Source organism: Alligator mississippiensis, chromosome 2 (assembly GCF_030867095.1).
Source record: "Alligator mississippiensis isolate rAllMis1 chromosome 2, rAllMis1, whole genome shotgun sequence".
NCBI classification, from domain to species: domain Eukaryota; kingdom Metazoa; phylum Chordata; order Crocodylia; family Alligatoridae; genus Alligator; species Alligator mississippiensis.
Window position 1 is genome coordinate 182939616 of NC_081825.1, and position 21492 is coordinate 182961107.

Genomic DNA, 21492 nt, shown 5'->3' on the forward strand with positions numbered 1-21492 from the left:
CTGCTCGGGGCCATGTGCCGCCACTGCCCCATGGCCAGCTACACCTCTGATTTCAGCACAGCACAACAGTCCTGTGAGGCACAACCACCACCACAACAGTTATCCAAGGGGGGCGATCCTCTTTCATTAATAATTTCAGCACATCCACAAGTCTCAACGTCCTTCTGAAACACCAAAAGTATTTCGGTTACTGATGCATGGGGCCTGATACTCCTTTGTGCTCTGTCTGTTTTGCCTTTGGGGTGGTAAAGCAAGCCAGTGGCTGGCTGTAAATACCCAACAGAGAATTTTTGTTGTGGAAACATACTCTACAATGGCACAGGGTGCCTATGTGACGGACACACCATTGACTTGGCAAAAGTGGGGGGGAGGGGGGGAGAGGCAGTGTAAAGATATGCCAGGTCCTCTGCTGGCCATGTTAGCAGTGTAGAAAATGAAAAAGCCATAGACAACACCAAATGGCTGTTTCCCTGCAGAGTTTTAGCCCATGTTCCTCAGTAACCAATGACCTGATTCAGTCAGAGGTTTCTTCCACTTTGCACCAGTGTACCTCCACTGTGTAACTCCACTTTTACCCCATGAACTGGAGTCATTTAGCCGTGAATCAAACCCAAAGCATGGGGGGAGTGTCAGGGGGGTCAGATTAGTTTTTGTAATATATTGTTGATTAAGCTCAGACACTGAACCCAGCGTCATTCCTGCCCTTGGTGAGTTTCAGTCACGGGCTCTAACCCTGCAAAGATTAAACTCTTTAATCGTGCGATTAAAGCATGTGACAGTAATCCCAGCACAATTACTGTGTTTGATAAGTCATCACACATTTCATATTAAGCGTGTGCATATGGCTTTGCAGAAAGGGGGCCTATAAACCAAATGTGGGACTGCGTTCTTATCCCATTGCTCTTGCTGAGTAGTACCTTACCCTGCAAGTGGCTCTATTGATTTGTAGAGAAAGCTACAAATTGCCAAATAAGCACTTGGAAGGAGATGCAGACATATTCGTGTGCTGAGAAACAGGAATCACCGGAGACAAATTTTTAACTTGTTACTGATATTTTTACAGAGTAAATGGGTCATTTGCAGAGAGCTGAGAAAGGAAAAATTGAGGGAAAAATGTGACACCCATCTTAGCAGGGGCCTGGCCTTCTGTATGCTTCAAAAGTCCTTCCTCTGATTAGCAGGGACCTGCCTTTTGCCAAAACCATTAATCGTCTCCCTAACTCATGGTGCATTTTTGTTTCTTCATTTCTCAGCATTTATACTCCAGAATATCTAAAGTTGAGGGCCAGCCTCAGACAGTTCTCAGCTCCTTCAAAAGCTCTCATCCTTAAGGGCTTTGGCAGCAGCCCTGGAGTTTAGAAAACATTGAGTAGGCACATTTCATTCCAGGCAGTTCCTCTCTAAACAGATAATTTTTTCAGACCCCACAAAGATCTCTGCCAAGAAAGGTGACAGTTTTATGGCACAGCCCTATCGTCACAAGAACACAGGCTTTTAATTATTTTTATGAAGCTGGTTTATCTTACTGCACTTGACAGTAACTCCCTAGTGGGGGTTTTTCACTCAGTAATAATCCAAATCAACATGCAGCTGGGATTTCCCTTAAAATTTAGAGTGTGGTAATCAAAGAATCTGAAATCTTATAAGCCTCTGCTATGATCATCTTGATGTTTTGTAAGCCTGGTTTGAGAGACATTTCAATTGCTCCTCTGATCCCTGCTGGTAAAACAGTTTCCCGTATATCTATATGGGCACGAGCAATGTCAATTCTAAGCAATGCAGAAGTCACTCCTACAGTGAAATACTTCTCAGCCACTCTGGGACTTGATCCTAAAATCTTTTTTAGTTTGGACACCAGAATCTGACTTAAAAACTGAGACGGGGGAAGGAAGAAGGATATGAATAAAAATGCATGGTTTGGTGTTGCACCACTGAAATCAATGCCAAGTTAAAACGGATAAGGTAATGCATTTCTGGCACAGCCAGCCTGGGGAATTTATTGCCAAAAAAATCACTAAGGCCAAAGGTGTAGCAGGATTTTGGAAAGAACCAGATAAGCTATCCTGGTTCCGGTTTAGGAGACCAGCCCACCTGAAACAACCTGCTTGAAGGCACCTTTGCCAGGCACCATGTTACTGTGAAGGTAAGGCCTATATGTGCTGGGGGAAAAGAATGGCTGAGTCCCTGACAGCAGTTTATATACTGTTTCACAGTGTTTAAGGTCAGAGAGGACCAAGAGATCATGTAGTTTAACTTCCTGTATGTTATAGGCTATCTGGAACCAACTTTCAAGGGAAGTGGTGCTGGCTCCTACCCTGGGGGTCTTTAAGAAGTGGCTCGATGCCTACCTGGCTGGGGTCATTTGAGCCCAGTTTTCTTCCTGCCCAGGCAGAGGGTCGGACTTGAAGATCTACAAGGTCCCTTCCAACCCTAATTCTATGATTCTATGAAGTATCACCCATAGATCCTTACATTAAATCTGAAGTATATAGTTAAATTAAAGCAGGGATGTTAAAAATACAGCCGATGGGCCATATCTGGTCTACAGAGCCCTCCCATCCAGCTCACAAGGCTACCAGGGGACTACCAGAAGTTGGGAGGCAGGGCCTCTTGTGTGAAGGCTCCATTGCCAGGCATGGTACATTACTGTGAAGATAAGGCCTGGATGTGCTTGGGGAAAGCACCAGCTCCAATTACTGACCCTGTTGCACATGGCAACCAGCAGCAAGGGGCAAGTGAAGTGCAAACACAGGCCTCGCTCACCCTAGGCCTGCTGAACCCCTCACAGCTGTTTTTGGACCCTCACTGCTGCTACTGGCTCTGTGGATCTGACCTGAGAGAAACCCTGCAGCTGGATCCAGCTAGGGTAAATTTGATACCTCTGAATTAAAGTTTTTCAGTTTATAGGAGATTAAGCTGTGCTGTGGTCTGAAACAGGAGTGATCCAGGTGCCACCAGTGCCCCATACTCCTGAAAGGGCATGGAATTGAATAAAGTGAGATGTATCCAGAGTTTCCCAGCAAGGAAGGCAAAACACAGGTAACAGGTTGTTTCCTTACCAGTGTAGCTAAGATATACAGCAGAACTCTCCCCCTCCCTCTACCCTCCTTGTAAAGCCATATCAGCTCCAATTACTGTCACCTGGTTGTCAATGAGGTCCTGAGCTTGAGTTCTGTATGTGTGTCATTGTCTTAGGGCTACTTTGTTTAAAGAAGTGCTAATCTTTTACAGCCAGGAAGGACCTGACCTGTGGGATTTCTTTGGCTTTTAAAAAGTTACTATTATTATTCAGGTAATGTAAGAGTGCTGTTGTAGCCCTGATGGTCTAGAAATTATGCGAGAGGCAAGGATTTGATAGGGTGATATCCTTTATTATTATTCAAGCAGAAAGCAGGGCAGAATTGCTTCTTAGATTTAACTAATTCAGAGACTTGTATGGGTTGGTTTGGATAGAAATTATCATGCCTTGAGCAGCCCCACTTTTCCATGATTCTATGGCACGTCAATTTTCAGTTTCATCTTAAAATTAAAAAAGTTGATAAAGCTCATTTTGAAGAGCAGAACAAAATTCAGCTCATTTTAGATGAATAATGAAGCTGTGTCCACATTGCTCTCGGCATATTGTTTTAACAGAATGGCCTCACCTACCAGTTAATATTTACTAGGAAGGGATTTGTTGTTTTTTAAATTGAAATGTTTTGGGATCCTACAATGCATTTACTTGCCCACTCTGGACTCTGAGAAAGGTTTAAGCTTTGGTCCTGCATTTGGTAGGCTGGGCTAACAAGTGCCCACGCACCAACCCACAGCAGGAGATGGAAGTGACCAGTTGCAAACTATAGTATAGTCTTGGTTTGTGAACCACAATGAGCCCAGACCAAGTATCTGGTTGCACTCTAAAATCCCAACAGCAGAACAGTGTGGGCTGGTTTGGAAGTTCCTGATGGTTCTGCATAATTCTTCTCCAAACCTCCTCAGAGGAGGTAGAGGGGAACAAAAACCCCATAGTGAACAAATCATATCATTGTTGGCTTGAAAACAGTATTTAAAGGTCTATTTTGGGGGAATTGACTTATAGGTATAGGTATATGCATTAGAATGGGTCAAGATGTGTAGCAGGGGTTAATTGATTTCTAAAGAGCTTGGGTCTTACACACACAAAGCTTCTCATAGCCTTGAAAGCAGACCAAGCTGTCTACCACAACAAGGCCAATGGATGTACATAGCCTAAGAATTGAGGGGACATGCCATAACACAAGACCACAGCCTTCAAGGCAGACAGGTTGTTTAACACAAGGACACAGCCTGGGAACCAAGGAAGTATATACTGTACTGTTCCGTAACATGAGATAAGTGGCACCAGCTATAAGGCCCCAGAGCAGAGGGGGGAACAGACCAAATTAGGAGAAGGCCCAGAAGGCTACGTGGACTTGTGACCACAGAGAGACAACCAACCAGAGATAGCCATGGATGAAGAGCCATCAGGAGCCATCAAGAGAGAAGGAGAATACAAAAGCAGAGACTTGAGAATAACAAAGGGTCCTTTCCTGTCCCTCCTTCTCTTCCTCTTTGTCCCTCCCTGACCTGCTCCCTGAGAGGGATCCCCATCCCTGTCCCCCAGAAAGGGTCCTGTGAGACCACCATTGGCAGAGGGCATACACCAGCAGCCCATCTTATGCAACCCACTGGAGGAGGGCTGTGGGCCTCGGCATCCCACCTTCAGACTGCTGACATCTGATGCAGGAGAGAGACAGCCTCAGAGTGAAGCCTACATCCTGACCAAATGTACTTTGACTCTGACGACAGCCCTAGAATTGGTAGATATAGAATTGTTTGATTGTTTGTATTGTTTCTTTTCTGTTATTACTCTGTATCAATAAGTTTGACTTTTATCAAATGGAAAGGTTGTGGTCGGTCTGAGGGTTGTGGTCGTCCAGAACAAAGTTATAAGGGCTGGGTCCTAAATCCAGTGCCAACATGTAAGGTACCTAATCAGACACCTTCTTCCAGGAGTCAGCATTCCTGAAGTGGGCAGCAAGGACTGGAAGAAGAGGCCCTTTCAGTGGGAAACTAGGCATGGCGTTGAGAGCTGGATCTGACCGTTTGTGGGCAGCAAGAGATAGTTAGCCATGTTAGTCTGAAGTGAGGCAGAAGGTAAGGCACCTTAAAACACTGATTCTCAACCCTGAGATCCTTTCAAGGGTGCCATGCAGTGCTGGCGCTGTTAGATGTGCAAACACGATGCATGAGATAAACCCAGATATTTCCAAGAGGACTCCATTGCAGCAAAAGCATTCTGACTGGTGGTCTTTCTGAGTTCTTAGGAACAGAGAAATCCCTCAGACAGCCTACTTTGTCAGAGGCTTGTACAGTATATTGTCATTGGCAATTTCTTGATTCAGTGATGTTCTCCACCATGGCTCATTGATGGGTCTTGAGGTGACTTAAGAGACAAATCCTTGAGCCACAGGTCTGTCCACAGAAATTGCAGGTCTTTCTGCAGGGGAGAGTAGATTGCAGGCTGGGATTCCTCTGCTTTTTCTTCCTCCACTCTCTCTTCTCTGATTCAAAGGCAAGAAGCTTTAACTGGAAACAGATTACCGGTTGTCAGATTACCACTGAAGTCAGTTGGCAGCCATCTCCTTCTGACTCTTGATGTTGGCATCCATTTTCTTCAGATATGCCTTCAGTGTGTCCTTGTAGAATTTTCTCTGGCTGCCTCTCCAGCCGTGACTAAGTTGGGATCAGAGTGCTTGTTTTGGCAGTTGCGAGCTGGGCATCTGCACACGATATCCAGTCTGGTGAGGTTGGTGCTTGAGGATCACTGCCTCAATGCTGGTACCAGTGACTTTGGCAAAGATGCCAGCATCTGTGCGGTGATCTTCCCATTTGCTGCCTGAAGAGGATTTTCCAGAGGCAGTGGTGGTGATACCTCTCCAGGCTCTTGAGATGCGGGTGGTAGGTCACCCACATTTCACATTCGTAGATGCTTGTATATACAGCATGAAGAAAAAGCTGAGTCTCGAATGGCGGAGACACTTTTTTTGTGGGGCTGGGGGAACTTGGTATTCCCAAGTGAACCATGGTGGGTGTTTGTATGTGAGTGGAGATGTCTTTGTGAACTGGCCTTGGGACCAAGCCATCAAAAAAAAAACAACAAAAATCCAAGATCTTGGAGACTCCAGGCTTTATAAAATCATAGAAAATGAGGGTTGGAAGGGACCTCAGGAGGTCATCTAGTCCAACCCCCTGCTCAAGGCAGGATCATCCCCAATTAGATCATCCCAGCCAAGGATTTGCCTAGCTGGGTCTTAAACCTCCAAGGATGGAGATTCTACCACCTCTCTGGGTAACTTGTTCTAGTGCTTTACTATCCTCCTAGTGAAAGAATTTTTCCTAATAGCTAACCTAAACTTCCCTTGCTGCAATTTGAAACCATTGCTCTTTGTTCTGTCATCTGCCACCACTGAGAACAGTTTAGCTCTGTCCTTTGGAACCACTCTTCAGGTAGTTGAAGGCTGCTATTAAATCCTCTCCGTCATCTCTTCTCCAGACTAAATAAGCCCAGTTCCCTTCGTCTCTCCTCAGAAGTCATGTGCCCCAGCCCCCTCATTATTTTCATTGCCCTCCCCTGGACTCTTTCCAACTTGTTCACATCCTTTCTGTAGTGGGGCCAAAACTGAACACAGTACTCCAGATGTGGCCTCACCAGTGCTGAATAGAGGGGAATAATTACTTCCCTCAATCTGCTGGCAACGTTCATACCAATGCAGCCCAGTATGCCATTAGCCTTCTTGGCAACAAGGGTACACTGTTACCTCATATTCAGCTTATTGTCCACTGTAACCCCCAGGTCCTTTTCTGAAGAGCTGGTGCCCAGCCAGTCAGCCCCCAGCCTGCACTGGTGTGTTTCCTCCTAAGTGTACGACTCTGCACTTCTCCTTATTGAACCTCATGAGATTCCTTTTGGCCCATCCTCCAATTTGTGGAGGTCTCTCTAAATCCTAACCCTACCTTCCAGCATATGTACTACTCCCCCCAGCTGGGTGTCATCATCATTTAATCATCCAAAAAGAGCACACACCAACTACAGATGCTTCCTCAGCCTGACAAAGGGCATTTATACCCAAAACCTTGCAAAGAATTTTTCTAGCTATTTGAGGGTTGTTTTTTTTAAATTTTCTGCATTCCAAGCCAAATTAGCTTAAACAAATTCCAAATCTGAGAGTCAGTCCAGAACAGGGGGGCCAGTGAGGTACCTCAAGAACTGTCCCCACAACCATGAATGCTGCGTGCCTCCCAAGGCTGGTGGGGCATGGCAAGCTCCTGTAGGCAGCAGGGGCAGTGAGCGGGGAGCTGGACTGTCCTCTATAAAACCAGACAAATGGCCACCCTAGTCCAGAACCATAAGTGGCCTTACTACGGGCAAACATCCTCCGCCCCCCCATCTGGGGCTTCAGATGTTTCCAAAACCTTTGGCGGGCATCCTGTGTGCGGGCCCAAGCCCAGAGCATGGGCAACTGGTGCTGCCTTAATCAGGGCATGTGCCCCCCCCCCCCCCAGCGACCAGTCAATGACTGGGGGAGGGGGTCCCCTGCAGCTGATTGCACTGACGGGGGGGCGGAAATGCGGCTGCGGCGCTCGCAGAAGTGACCATAGCACTTCCACTCCCCGGCCGGCACTCGCAGGGGGCACTGGCGCTCCTGCCTGGCCCCCTGTGTTGCCTGAGTGGGGAGCGCAGCTTAACAGGGGGTGCACATGCACCCCACTACGCGTCGCTGCTGCCCCCGGGTTTTGCTTGCCCTCAGCCATAAGGCCCCGGGGCAAGCCAGGGGGGAGACTGCAACTATCTGAGTTAGTCTAAGAAAAGAGATGGGATTCACCCAAAGAGCCTGGTGCGCCCGTGTCCGCAGACCAACCCGGCTACAACCTACACCCGGGGCGGTCACCACGTAAGACAGCACGAGCCAACCAAGAAGGGCCCCCTGAGGACCAAGCCAGCAGAGAAACCCGAAGCGCAGCAGGAGCGCGGGGGCGGGCGTGGCAGGGGCCGTGCGGGGGCTCGGGGCAGCGCACCTGCCAGGCGGGGCGGGGCCGGGCGCAGGTTGCGGAGGCGCCGCATTCCCGCGAGGAGCTGGCGCTGGGGCTGGCGGGGAGGGAGGCTGGCACTGCGGCTCTAGCTGCGGCCTGGCAGGGGCCGGGGGGATCGGCTGGCAACTCGCCTTCAAGTTTGCGAAGTGCAGAGGAGCCCGTGACCTTGTGCGGCGGCAGGAGGAGGAGCCGCGCTGGCTGTGGCTGCCCTGTCTTCTGGGAGAGGAGGATCCAGGCAGGTCGGTGCAGCCCCGGCGGCTCCTTCTCTGCTCCCCCCCAGCCCTGCTTGTCCTTCTCCCAGCACCCCGCTCCCTGCCTCCCCTCTCTTGGCCCTTTCTCCCTCCCCCCCCACCTTTGGCATGTGCCTTCTTGGAGCGGGACCCCCAAATCCTTCAGCTCTCTCTTATTTTTCCTTTTTTTTTTTTTAAAGCCGGGGGGTTTAATGAGCCCTTCTGGGTTGTCTCTCCTCATCCCCTCCCCGCAGGTTGGAGATGGAGGGTCCAAGTTCCCCTTCATCTCCTGGGCAGGGGCTTGTGTGCCAGGGGGCTCGTAGCCCCCCGGGAGAAGGGCCAGCCCCAGCTCTGCCAGACCAGAGGAGCCGGGATTGCTAGCTTGTGCTTCAGGAAGGGGGAGCATTGCTCGGAGGTGGAGGACAGGGGCTGCGGTGAGTGCTGGGGCTGGGCGGTGGGTGGAGGGGGGTTGTTTTATTTAAGGACTAAAAAAAAAAAAGTTAGCACAGCTGAGAATTGGAATGGGTGTAGGAATCAGCAGCCCCATAACTCTTATCCCCACCCCCCATATGCTTTTAATGCAATGGATTGTCCTTTCCAGAAGGGCTCGCTTGTGGCATCAGTAGCCAGGACTCAGAATCAGGCATGTTGTTCCTTCCCTTTCTCTCCGGTGTCCATCCTTTCCCTCCTGTCCGGGCAGCCTTTTGCCCCCTATCCCCCTTACGCCAATTCCTGGGCAGTGTCTACCAGCTCTGAGGGCCAGCGGGCACTGTCCAGTGTGCACTGCTGGGTGTCCCCTTCCAGATCCTTTATTTTAAACCTGTGACCTTACTCCCTTCCCCATTTTTCTTTTCTATTTTGTCCCAAGAAATGAGTTGTTACTTTCTCAGCGGCCTCCTCTTTCAAGGGAACTTATAGCTTTCCTTGGTGGGCATTGGCCCACGATCCCCTAAAAGTAGCACATGGGCCTGCTCCCCTCACAGCTCCCTGGGGTGTCAATGTGTGAAGTAAGCGTGGTCCATTGACCCTAATAAGCAAACAATTCTGTTGTTAGGTACCAGTTCTTTGCCCTTCCCAGGTCTCTGCCACAGTCCATGCCTTCCTTCTCTGACCCTCCAAGGAGACTTAGTGTCATGCCACAGTGGGCACAGGTGGCACTGCTTGCAGCAGGTTTCATTCTTGTTGCCTGGGAAACTGTATTTACCCTCTGTTTAGCAACAGGAGTCACAATTGTCTCGTGGCTCTCTGCTAAGTTAAAGCAAACACGGCCTTTGATGCTGTAACTTCTGCATGGAGGGTTTCGGCACTCCTGTGAAGCAAGTAGACCTGTCCTAGTTTCTGCTGAGCAGCAAATCTCTTTGTTTTTGCTCCTCTTAGCTCACTCCGACAGCACCACAGAGAGGTTGGGAAGGAGGAAGTGTAGTTTGACTAATCTGCGTGCGTGTCTGTGGTAACAGGGATTGCCGGTATCTGGGGCCACATTCCTTGTGACTTTTTTCCCTGAAGACATCCTACAGCTGTACCTTTTCTGCCATGAGGCTCATCATGGGCCACCTTCTGCCCCATCTAGCCAGGCAGTCCAATTCCCAGCTCTGCCACTGACTCATGCAGTGACCTTGGTCAAGCCACTTTACTTTGCATTTGTCAACAAAGCTATGTGCTTTGTGTATGAGCAATTCAAATGATTCCTTCCAGTCTTGTGTGCCAGGTTAATTGTAGCCACTTGGGAGAGGGAGAAGGCCCAGTGTTTCAGGAGGGACAGCTAAGTGAAAACTTCTAAGGAATGCGAAGTAAGGGGGTGGGTGAATTAATGTGCGCTGGGGGTAATAAAAGTAAAACAAAATGGAACAGGGTAGAAAATGCTATTGTAAATATTATAGAAGTCTGTTATAACTCCCCCCCCCTTCCTGGTCCTCTTCCCTCAAAGATGTAGAAGGGATTAAAAATCATGAATATCATGTCAAACCTGGAGAAACTAAAAAGACTTGGACTGTTGCTTAGCTGGGGCATGAAAAAGTGAATGAATGGCATAGAAAAGAAAAATAGGAGCTCTTCTTTCTGCTGCCCCAGGAAAGAACAAGGATGTGTTGAATGAGACAAGGCAGGGGGTGGGGGGATCCCATGAAATGGAAGGCAAGAATTTGGGATTATTTTTTTAAGTGATTTTATATTTCCAGCATGTGTGAATGAGAATTTTCCCAGGCATGTTCCTGCATTCCTTGACCCTCCTCCCCCAATCATTTGGTTTGCCAGCCCTGCTGTAGTACTGATCCGCATCCTCACATGCTAGTTGGGTTTAACTAATGCTTGTGAAGTGTTTCTCTGACCGGTGCATCTGCCTTCTCGGCTTCCTCCTCTTTCTCCCTTTCCGGATTGTGCCTGGTTGCTCTGAGTTTGAACCATGGTGTGCCTATCAGCAGCCTTCTCTTAGGTTTGAAAATCTGTCTCTGGGGCATCCTTCATGATGTGATTTAGGGCTGCTTGGTTGGTTTTAAGCCTTCTCATTGCCAGCTTAATTTAATGTGTGTGTTTTTGAGCTTCTGTGTGTGCTGGGTGCCCAGCAATGAATATGGAAGTAGTTGTGCTGCTCAGGGCTCTGGGAAAGGAAGAACCAGAAAGGTTGCTGGCCTTAAGGTTATGGGACATAGCTGGAGCTCAGCATATCTGGACTTGGGTGACAGATCTGCCCCAGACCCCTTTTGTGACTTTAAGCTGGACACCTAATCAGCATGGGCCTCAGTTTTACCATCTGAAGAAGAGGATGATATTGTCACTTTTTACCCTGCTTTTTCTCTGGCTGGTCTGTTTAGGTCAAAGGTAGGCAACCTTCTCCAAGTGTGGGCTGGAATGACCCATCTTGGGTAAGAGCTGGGGTGGCACCAGGACCCACCTATTGCCAGTGCTCATTCCCCCCCCATGCCCTCCACATACGCGCACACACACTTGTACTCCAGTGCTGCTGAAGCCTCCATCCATGGGTTGGATTCTGCCCATGGGCCATGGGATGCTGACCCCTGATTTAGATTGTAAGATCTTTGAGGTAGGAACTGTCTCTTACAATGTGAATCATGCAACCCTGATTCAAAAATCCTGACCTTGCACGTACTTACAACTTTACTTACTTTCTCTGAGAATGCACCTATACAATGGAAATGCGTTATTGTTCAAGGGACTGTGGTCTCCAAGAGTCACTAATTCTTGCAGGTCCTCGTTGAAAGGTTTCTGCATTATAAAATTAACATCTTCATGCATTTTTTCAGTACTTTGCTAAAAGAGATCCTAATTGTCTGTTAATAGATATGCATGTGGCATTGTTAACTGACAGACTGTAGTCATGCTTAGAAGCAACAAGAGGATGTGCTAGGGGCTATAAGAATACAAAGTAAAAGGTTGCCTTCCCCTGAGAGCAAGTGGTTTAATTTGGTCATGTGAAAGGAGTGAGAGAGTTTCTCTCTGCATCCAGTGTCAGCACTTCCCTGAAAAGAAGCAGGTGGAACTTACAGGGATTTGCCTATTGTCCTTGAAATAAATTGGTAGCAGTTAGGGGCTCTAAGGAGACAGTCCCTGTTCATTTTGTTTTAAAATTCAGGTGGCCAGAGTAGCAGTGCTCACTTTCCATTGTTTTTTTCTTTTGAAGTGAAATCATCTATTTAGCAAGGCTGGCTTCACTAGTGATGGGGGAAGGGCTGGGGGGAGAAGCAGCTCTTGATTTGTTGTTCAGCTTCAGGCAGAGTAATGCAGCGCCCATAAAAATGGAAATCTTCTAATGACCATCCAGGATAAAATGACTTGGAGCAGCTCTCTGCTCTGCAGAGCCGGGAAGACTGTCCTACCCATGACTGTCTTGGCATCCATAGGTTTTAAACCCATTTACCATCTGCACAGCTGTGGCAAAAGCTACTCTGTGCTCGTCCTTGCACTGTTTAATGAGTTGTGAGCCAGCTTAGCTGCCTCTTTCTGCCTGCCCCTCCCTGGTACAGCTGGACTTTGTGGAATTGGAGCAGCAAAGGCAGGCAGGAAGACTTAAGACTCATTCTGCATTGGTCTGGATCATCTCAATTAAACAGAGATTAGAATACACATGATACAGCCTTGTAGCACTGCATCTTAGCCCTCATGGAAGCAGGGGGGTTTTTGTGGGTTTTTTTTGGTCTGCCCAGAGAGCATTAGTTGGGACATTGCAGCAAGGCCAGAGGGAATGTGGGAGGGTTCCTGGAGTGGTCTCCTTCCAGTTTCTCCAGCTCTGAGGCAACCCAGATGAGGATTCTTCATGAGCCAGCTGGACTTCTGCAGAAGCTGCCTGGGGTGAGCAGAGGGTGTGTTTGCTGGCCAGTGGAAGAAATGTTTGACAAGGGGTGGGGATGGAGGGAGAACCGAAGAACTGGCTGGAGTACTTCTAGAGAGGGTTTGGGGTTTTTTTTTAGGTCATCCTCTATTTGTGTTCAAAGACAGGGATAGACACTGGGGCTTCTCCAAATCTCAAGTGCCCATCACTTGGGAGGAGGTGGGATATGAGGGAGTTTTGGGAGAGGGGTTAAATTACATGGCAAATGGACTAGATAAGAACTAGTATGTGTTTACATAGTTTGGATGGTTTCCTTCTGGAAATTCTGATTACACTCAACACATTAGCCCTATAGCAGGTTGCAGATAAGAATGTGCTTGTCTCTTCATTTCCCTTGCCTTGTGAATGTTGCTTATAACTGCTATAAAACAATAGTGAGCTAGTGAAGGATGAAGTGGCTTTTGAAAGCTGTGCTCCCTGTACCTCTGGAGAGGAGACAGAGACCGCCTTAGCATTGAGCATTTCAATCAAACAAAGCAGGTGTTTGGCATCATCATCTGGTTCAGTTCTTGCTGCTAGAAATCAATTTGGGGGATCATGAGGAACTGGCTGTTCATGCGGGTGCTGGTCAATGCAAGAGAGAGCATTCATGCATGCATCTCATGAGCTTTCGCAGCAGAGACTAGTGGCGCCCGATCACTGGAGGCATTGAGAACTCGGCTCCTATGGAGTTTTGGATGCTGGCACTTCAGAATCAGGCACGTGATGCATGGGGTAGAGCAAGGGTGAGCAAAATGTGGTCTGTGGGCTGGATGCGGCCCACCAAGCCATTCTATCCAGCCTGTGGAGCCCCTAAAAAATGTAGAAAATTAATATTTATCTGCCCCTTGCTGCCTGTCATGCGGCCCTCGACGACTTGCCAAAACTCAGTAAGCGAGCGGCCCTCTGCCCAAAATAATTGCCTGCTCTTTGGGTAGAGGGTAGAACATGAGGAAAGGGTGTGATGGCAGTGTCCTCATAAGGAATGAGAAGGAATTGGGGTAGGGGAGTTTGCCCGAGTGTGCTGAAAGTGCAGGGTAGGGAGAAGTAAACTGCTGAAGGTTTAGGTGGCTTCAAAAAAATGATCCAAAGGGACACCTCATCATTGCTTCTGAAAAGCCATCACACTGCTAGGAGAACCACTTGGAACTGTGGTAGAGAGGGTCCAGAGGGAAGTGACAAGAATGGTAAAGGGCTAAAGGGTAAGGAGAGCCTGAAGGAGCTTGGCAGAAAAAGGTGCTTAAAGGGGGACATGATAGCAGTCTTTGAATACTTCAAGGATTGCCATAAAGAAGAAAGAAAGCACCTTTTCTCTCTTGCTGCGGAGAGGAGGATGTGGACCAGTGGCATGAAGTTGTGGCAAAGTACGTTTAGATGGGATATCAGGAAAAACTTCTTCACTGTTAGAATAGACTGCTGAGAGAAGTTGTGGCCCTTCCATCACTGGAGGTGTCCAAGAAGAGATTGGACAGGCACTGGTTGGATGATTCAGAGTAGCTAAGCCTATGTTCTATTATTAGTATTTCCCATGCTTCTGAGCTTTGCTGGTTCTCCTCCCCCCCCCCCTTTCTGCTAGTGTCAGGGTGTTTTTAAGCTTTGCTTGGAGGCATTGGGTGTTGGCTACAGCCAAGACCAGGGATTTTGACTGGAGTGTGCCAATGCTTCTCCTGGGACCAAAGCTGGAGGTCCCTAGCTAAAGGGTCTTGCCCCTCTATTCAGGGTCAGAGGGATCAGCATATTTGGGGTCAGGAAAGAATTTTACCACAAGATCACATTGGTATGGATTGGGGTGGTGATGGTGAGGGGTGGGCTTTACCTCCCTCTGCAGTGGGGAGAGAAGGGGTTCATGGTCCCCTTCCTGGGATCTCTTGAGCATATATTAACAACCTTTTATTAGGGGTGCACCGATAGAGATTTTTGGGGCTGATACTGATAGCTGATTTTTAAGGAGGCATATCAGCCATTATGATCTGATTTCTAATACCAGCCTGGCAGCTTGAAGAGCAGTGTCCAGCTGGTAAGTCTGTTGTGGTGGCAGGGGAGAGGGGAGGGAAGGAGTGTGTGTGGGGGGGTGTAGATCAAGGCCCCCTGTGGTGAGGGAGGGAGTGAGGTTGTGACAGGGCCTGGGGCAAGCGCTGCCCAGGTGGGGTGGGGCGAGTGCGGGATGGAGCCACGGCTTGTCCTGGGGGGGGGCAGCTCCTGCTGCTGCACACCACTGGGGGAGGGGATGTATGCCCCCAGATCTGTGCAGAGCCATGGCTGGGCTGGGCTGGGCTGGACTGCGCTGCACTGCTCTGCTCTGTGCTCAGGGTGGGCAACAGTGGTGCTGGGAGCCGGCTATGGAGAGGGCTGCAGCCAGCCCAAAATTTGCCCTAGCCCCCCATGTTGCCCCTCCCAGCACTGCCACCACCCAGTCTGAGCGCAGCTGAGCCTGGCCCAACCCCAGCTCTGCTCTGTCCTGTGCTGACCCAACAGTATGTGCCACGCCTCCCCCCCACCCATGCCCTCCCAGATGAGGAGCAGGGGCAGGAGCTGTTGGACGAGTGGCTCCTGGATGAACGGCTCCCAGACAAGCGGCGCAGGGTGGCAGGACCCCTCCCAGTGCCCCTGGCCAAGCCACAGCTCTGCCCTGTGCCCCGCCTCAACTGGGCAGCGCATGCCCCCGCCCCACTCCCTCCCTCACTGCAGGTCTCCTTGATTTTTTTTTTCCCCCCCCCGCCCCCACACGCCTTCCCTCCCTGCTCCCTGTCCACCACAACAGACTTACCAGCTGCATGCAGCTCTCCATGCTGCTGGGCTGTGCTCCTCGCTGCCTAAGCGCAGAGCTGCAGCTGCACGCATGCACGGGCCTTTATATGCCATATCAGGCCAATTTCCGATACAGGCAGTTTTCTTTATATCAGTGCTGATCTGATATCAGACTGATGTATTGGTTCATCTCTACCTTTTATAGAAGCAAGACATTGGCTGCTGTGGTTCTCTTGCCTTACCTGTGGCAGGTTAGGGCATTAGGTGCATTGTGTTAAGGTTGAAGATAGTCTTATGAAGAGTTTAGATTATGAATTGCATGGAATAGGAGGTAGGGTTGATCCTGCCTCAGGCAGAGGATTGGACTAAATGACCTCTGGAGGTCCCTTCCAGCCCTACTTGTCTATGATTCCATGGCATCGAGAAGTTGCGATAAGGGCACACTAGTGATGCTGAACAGGTTTCTGCAGGCAGCAGGCACTGTGACGTGCAGTGGCATGAATATGGCAGCCTTCACTGTCAGCAGAAGAATGCCGCATTATGCACTCTTCCACTGAGCTTTGCTGGAACCAGGAAGAAGTATGAGCACACCCACTTAAAACCTCCAGGGATGGACATTGTCAAAGCAGGCTGTGCCTAGTCCTTCGACTTGTACAAGAGCTATTGAGGAGCTGGGAATGCATCCCTTTCAGTACTGCAAGGCTCTAGAACTCCTGGTGCAGAGGTGATACCTGTTATTAGACCAACTAAGAAATCACCAAAAAAAAACCTGGGTTTTTTTGCGATTTCTTAGTTGGTCTAATAACAGGTATCGTCTCTGAACCAAGAGTTTTAGAGTTTTGCATTTCTTTTTGTCTTGGACCAACACAGCTACCGAATACATCACTTTAAGAATGTCGCTTTCCAAATACTCCCCTGAGAGAAGTATGTGTCAGAAGCTTTTCTGGGAAGATTGAGTAAGGTAGAAAGCATTCTCTGAACCCTGCATGCCCCTGTTATCCAGCAGGGTTTCTCATCTCCATTACCTAATGTAAAAGCTTGGCTCTCCCATAGGGCATGGACCAGGGTGTTCAGGGAAGTTTGGTAAGACGGAGAGGGAAGCTTCAGATTTCACTTGTGTGGAGACCTTGCGCCTGCTGGAATTCCAGGAATCCTTTGCTGTGCTTTGCAGTGCTGCTCTTTCTGTCATGGTTATCGTGGATGCTGCTGGGATGTCTTCAAAATAATTCCTGTCTTATCTCAAAGGATGATGGGGGGTTTTCTGACCTCCCGGTTGTTTTTCTTTTGAACAAGGTACTTAATGTTTTACTAAAATATTTCTCCCCCTTCGCGTATCAACAAATTCTGTGCAAAGCAAGCCTCGTGATAAATTGCATGTCTCCCACTGATCCTTTGGGGTGGAGGAGAGTAGTCAGACATCCCCCTCCCCAGCCCCAGTTGTCCAAACACCTCAGTCCTGCCCTGTGAATCTGTTGTGGCCCTTAATGTTTTGCAGTGACAAAAAAAGGGTTCTAAGATAGGAACAGCCTTTTGCTGATGTTCATGTATGAGCAGACTGAAAAAAAGTAAATCCACTTTTTAGCAACCTTTAACAGTATACTTCTGTGTATAAATGCATATTGCATATCTGTGGGTGACTAGGTAAAAATCTACTGCAAAACTTGCCAGTCGTGGCCAGATCTTCTGGCAGTTGGTCAGAGATGGCATAATAAATCCAGCACTGCATTTGACCGAGTCATCTGAAGACACGGTGCCTTGTGATCTTTGAGGTTCATTGTGCTAAACCAAAGGAGCTAAAACAGTGTAATAGCCAGTGTCTCTGATGTAATTTGTGCGGGCATTGGGTGACCAAGGAGCTGAGTAGACTCTTTTGGTCATAACTCCTATTTTCCTGCTTCTCTTAGTTTTGCTTTGACCTCTTTGCTTTCCTATATAAGACAGTTTTTCCACTCTAACTCTACTAGTACAGAGAGGTATTTAGCTGTTAGTTGGAGTCAGACAGAAGGCAGGGCAGAGTGGGACCTTAGAACCTAACTGGTTTATAGAGGCATAAGCTTCTGTAAGCGGCAGCCTATTTCAACATAGCATCTGATGAAGTAGGCCACTACTTATGAAAGTTTATGGCTCTCCAAACCAGTTAGTCTCTAAGGTTTTACCTGTCCTTCCTTCTGCCTACACTGGTATAGTTAAAGGAGCAACCCCCTCCCCCCTGATGTGCATGCAGTTATAAGAAAATCTGTGCTGGTGCAACTACTCCTCACTTAATGTCGTAGTTACGTTCTTGAAAAATGCGACTAAGCGAAATGATGTTAAGCGAATTTAATAACATCACAGTAGTTACCTACTAGCAGGCGGTGGCCAAACAACATTATAACCGAACATTGCATGACTTTAAATGAGTACGTTCTCTAAGAGATCGGCAACGTAATAATGAAACAAAGTTAACCAGGATGAAGTTAAGTGAGGAGTACCTCTATGTCTTCTACCTTGGGAAGTGAAATTGGCTATATGCATATAGCTAACTTACATAGATATGCTTGTGTAGCTTTTCTAGTGTTGTCTAGTGTTATACCATGAGATTCGGGGAAGGCAGTACAACTCTAGTTCGTGGTAATTCTGTTTGTGTGATAAGAAGGCACAGTTTGGGATGCTGCTGAACTGGTACGCGTTAGCAAGCTATTTTACTAGTATCAGCACTATGGAAGTTGACACTTCCATATACTCAGACTGTCTCAGTAGACAAGAGTTAACATTGTATGCAGTCCTCCTCACTTCCTGTCTTCCCACCTAGCAACACCAAGGTGCTTCTCTACTGACCCAGTGGGGTTATCTCTAGAAGTCTGTTCAACCCTGTGCTACTAAACAAAATGGCTCATTGCAGCAGTGGGCTGAGAAGAAATACTGACTTTGACTCGGAGTGAGGGTGCTCCAGTTCATTTCACATAAGCTTCCTCTAGACATTCATGATTTTGTTACTCATCTGACTTAGACCAGACCTGAAGCTGTGTCTTAGAGCAGTGTTACTCAACCCATGGGTCATGACCCAAAAGCGGGTAACAAGAATATGTGAAAGGGTTGTGAACAAACTTTAAAGGAGAAAAACATGGGAAATCATGGCTTTTCCCTTGCTGGCTGCCAGAGCAAGGGGTGCTGGGTCAAGACTGGCCATTGCTGCTTACAAATGGGTCCTAGTACAAAAAAGGTTGAGAACCACTGCCTTAGGGAACTGCCAGCTGAATAAGGAACTTCCCAGGGGAAGATGTTTAAGGATAGTGTCAAAACTAATGAGTGATTGGCTGCTGTCTTGCTTTTTAGCCAACTTCCATGTGCATTTGCTTCTGGAGTTTTCTGTTTGCTTTGGAGCAGAATGGTTGTGCGTTTGTGTTGAATTATTCAGGTCTATGTGTAGATGGTTGCACAGGCTAAAATAAAAGTGTAGAGTTTTTTGTTTTTGTTTTTTAAAACAATTTAAATAAATGTGACTTTGTTTGGGATGCTCCTTTATCTGTGTAAATTTGGCTGATGTTGGCTGAGCTGGTCCCTGTAAATCTACCAGCGGAGCAAACTAAGCTAATGTGTGTCCAGGCACACACTGATTTTAATTAAACGTGGTTCATTTTAATTTGAACTAGTACAAGTTTGTGTTTAGGTACAGCTACTGGTTATTAAACCAGTGTAATAACTGTACACTAAGGCTTGTGCCAGTTTTAACTATATCTATTTTAAAACACTTACGTAAAACTACTACAATGTCTTGTGTGTGTGTCGGGTGAAAAGGGACTGACTTCTTGGACCTCGTTGCAAACGGTTGTGGTGGGATCAGTTACTTCCATAACAAGCAATGGCAAGAGACTGGAGGTTTGAGTTTTTTTGGCAAGAGACTGGTAATGTTTGTCTGAAACACCTTACCACGTTGGTCCCTCTCTTAGTTGTGCTGGCAAAAAGAACAAAATCAGTTCTGTTGATTCCCTGAATCAGGGTGCTCACTACCCTATCCTAGTGAAAGGGAGCTGGCTGTAGCTCTTAATGGTGAGTCAAGATCCTAATGGCTGCTGTGATTTGGGTGCTTCAGGTTTTGCATGCCCGGCCTGAAGGACTTCAAAAAAGGCAAGAGTTTTCAGAGGGCCAGTGCTCAGGACACTGTCTGGAAATTTGACTGTTTTCAGGAACTCCATAAGAAGGAGGGGCACCATTTTTGATTCTGTACTCTTTTTTTAGAGCAATTTGGGGGAGACACCTGCTCAGGACACCTTGTTAGTGTCTCTTGTAGTGATAACAGTACCTCAGCCCAGCTGGGCTGGTGTCAGTCTCCCTTCTGCCTGGTATGTGGTTTTGAACTTGGTTTCTGCATGTTACTGCAAAGCCTCCATCATTATCACATCATTTAAAAGTTCCAAGCCAGTGACATACTGGAGGTATTTAAATATAGATCATTGTCAAGGCACAGTCTCCAACAGGGGCGGGCAATTATTTTGGGCAGAAGGCCGCTTACTGAGTTTCGGAAAGCCATCGAGGACTGCATGACAGGCAGCCCAGGGCAGATTAATATTAATTTTGTAAATATTTTAAGGGCCCCACAGGCCAGATAGAATGGCCTGGCAGGCCGCATTTTGCCCACCCCTGGTCTACAATAACAGTGGAGTGAGAAGATATTTCTTTCAAATAAGTGGTGTGAGCAGAGAACAGATTTATTAATGATGCATAGGAGGATATGTGCCATGTGTAATAGGCAGGACCTTTGGGGTGTGTGTCCTGCCTCGCCATTCTGCCCTCTTGAGAGAAGCTATGTGTTCAGCTGGCAGAGATGTATGCAATTATTTCATAATGTGAACTGTGATTTAGATGACGGAGAGATTGGGTTGGAGTAGTTGGTGATCAGACAACAATTTTCAAGAGGGATCCATGACCTTAGCTGCAAATGAATGTGGTTGGACCAAGATAACCATGGCAAGGCGCAGCCATCTGTTGCAGCCAAAATGGCAGCTCCTTTGAACTGCTCTTGTCCACGCAGGTTTGCTTGGTCCTGCTGGCCTCTTAGGATATTTCTGGCTGGCAGTTGCTTTATCTTGTGCTATGTGGCTGTCAAGCACCTGTGTCACTAAGAGCTAGAAAGAGTCTCTTTGCCAAGCTACCTAATGTCAGCCTAGACTCAGAGTCTGGACCGGAAATAGCCAGTCTTTGCAGGAAAGGCTTCGCTGGGTGTGAATACCATTTTACCACTTACCTGTTTGCCTTAGGAAGAAAAGAGTTGATGCTTACAGTAGGTTTACAAAATACCTGAAAGGGTCAGCTGTAAGCTTATGGTGCAGAAATTGAAGCTATGCTGAAACCTAACCATCACCTGCTGAAGTGAATAGGAATCTTCTATTGATCAGTGCTTTTTTCCATTTATTTAAGTTGGTCTAATAAGATATCAGATTCACCCAAAGAACCTTGTCTGCTTATGTCCTTAGATCAACATGGCTACAACCTACACCAGTGTAATGACCTGCCTTTGTATGCTTGGGGTGGGGGGGTGGGTGTAGAGGGATGGGGTTGAGCCTGTAGTTTGTATACTGATGGGAAGCTGAGAAACCATAGGTCTTGGTCTATAACTCTCCTCACTAGACATCTTCCTTCCCACACTGTTCTGGGAGATGGCAGGTGTATGTACCACATGCACCTGATGGGTTGTGGCATCCGAGGTTCACACCAGAACCCTCTAAGCAACTGGTAAGCCAAGGGGAGACAAACGCTTCTGGTTCGCTCCCTTTTCCCCTGGCTTGTGAGAAGAGGATGTATGTTAAACTTTTTTCTACCAGAAGTCTGTCTCCTTTAAACCCCTATCACATCATCTTTATGCAGCTGAGCATGGAAGCCTCTGAGGATATGCAGCTACCTACAGAACAGTCTGTGCCTTTTCTACTTATTGAAGGAAAATACCAGTGGAGAATCTGCTCAAGCTAGTGAGACAAACTGGGATATACTGGAATCCCTCTATAGTACCAGCTGCTGTTGGCTGGAATCACTCTGACCATCCTACTACAGCATGCTAGCATGCACCTATTTATTTCTGTCTGACTGGGGAAGCAGGTGGCTATAGGTAAGAAACAAGATGTT

The 21492-nt window shown here is 47.7% G+C and overlaps 1 protein-coding gene across 7 annotated transcripts in view; it reads left to right on the plus strand.

The window, feature by feature from the left end:
- Nucleotides 1-8138: 8138 nt before the first annotated feature.
- RASSF7 (Ras association domain family member 7) overlaps nucleotides 8139-21492 on the plus strand; it is a 101763-nt gene continuing 88409 nt past the window's right edge. For 2 of the 7 annotated variants that reach the window (XM_019485183.2, XM_019485178.2), the window contains exon 1: nucleotides 8140-8330. The gene's annotated coding sequence lies outside the window, so the exon portion shown is untranslated. Of the gene's footprint in view, nucleotides 8331-8359; nucleotides 8756-21492 lie in introns of those variants that run through there. The other 5 variants (XM_019485182.2, XM_059722534.1, XM_019485179.2 and 2 more) reach the window with 3 other exon arrangements.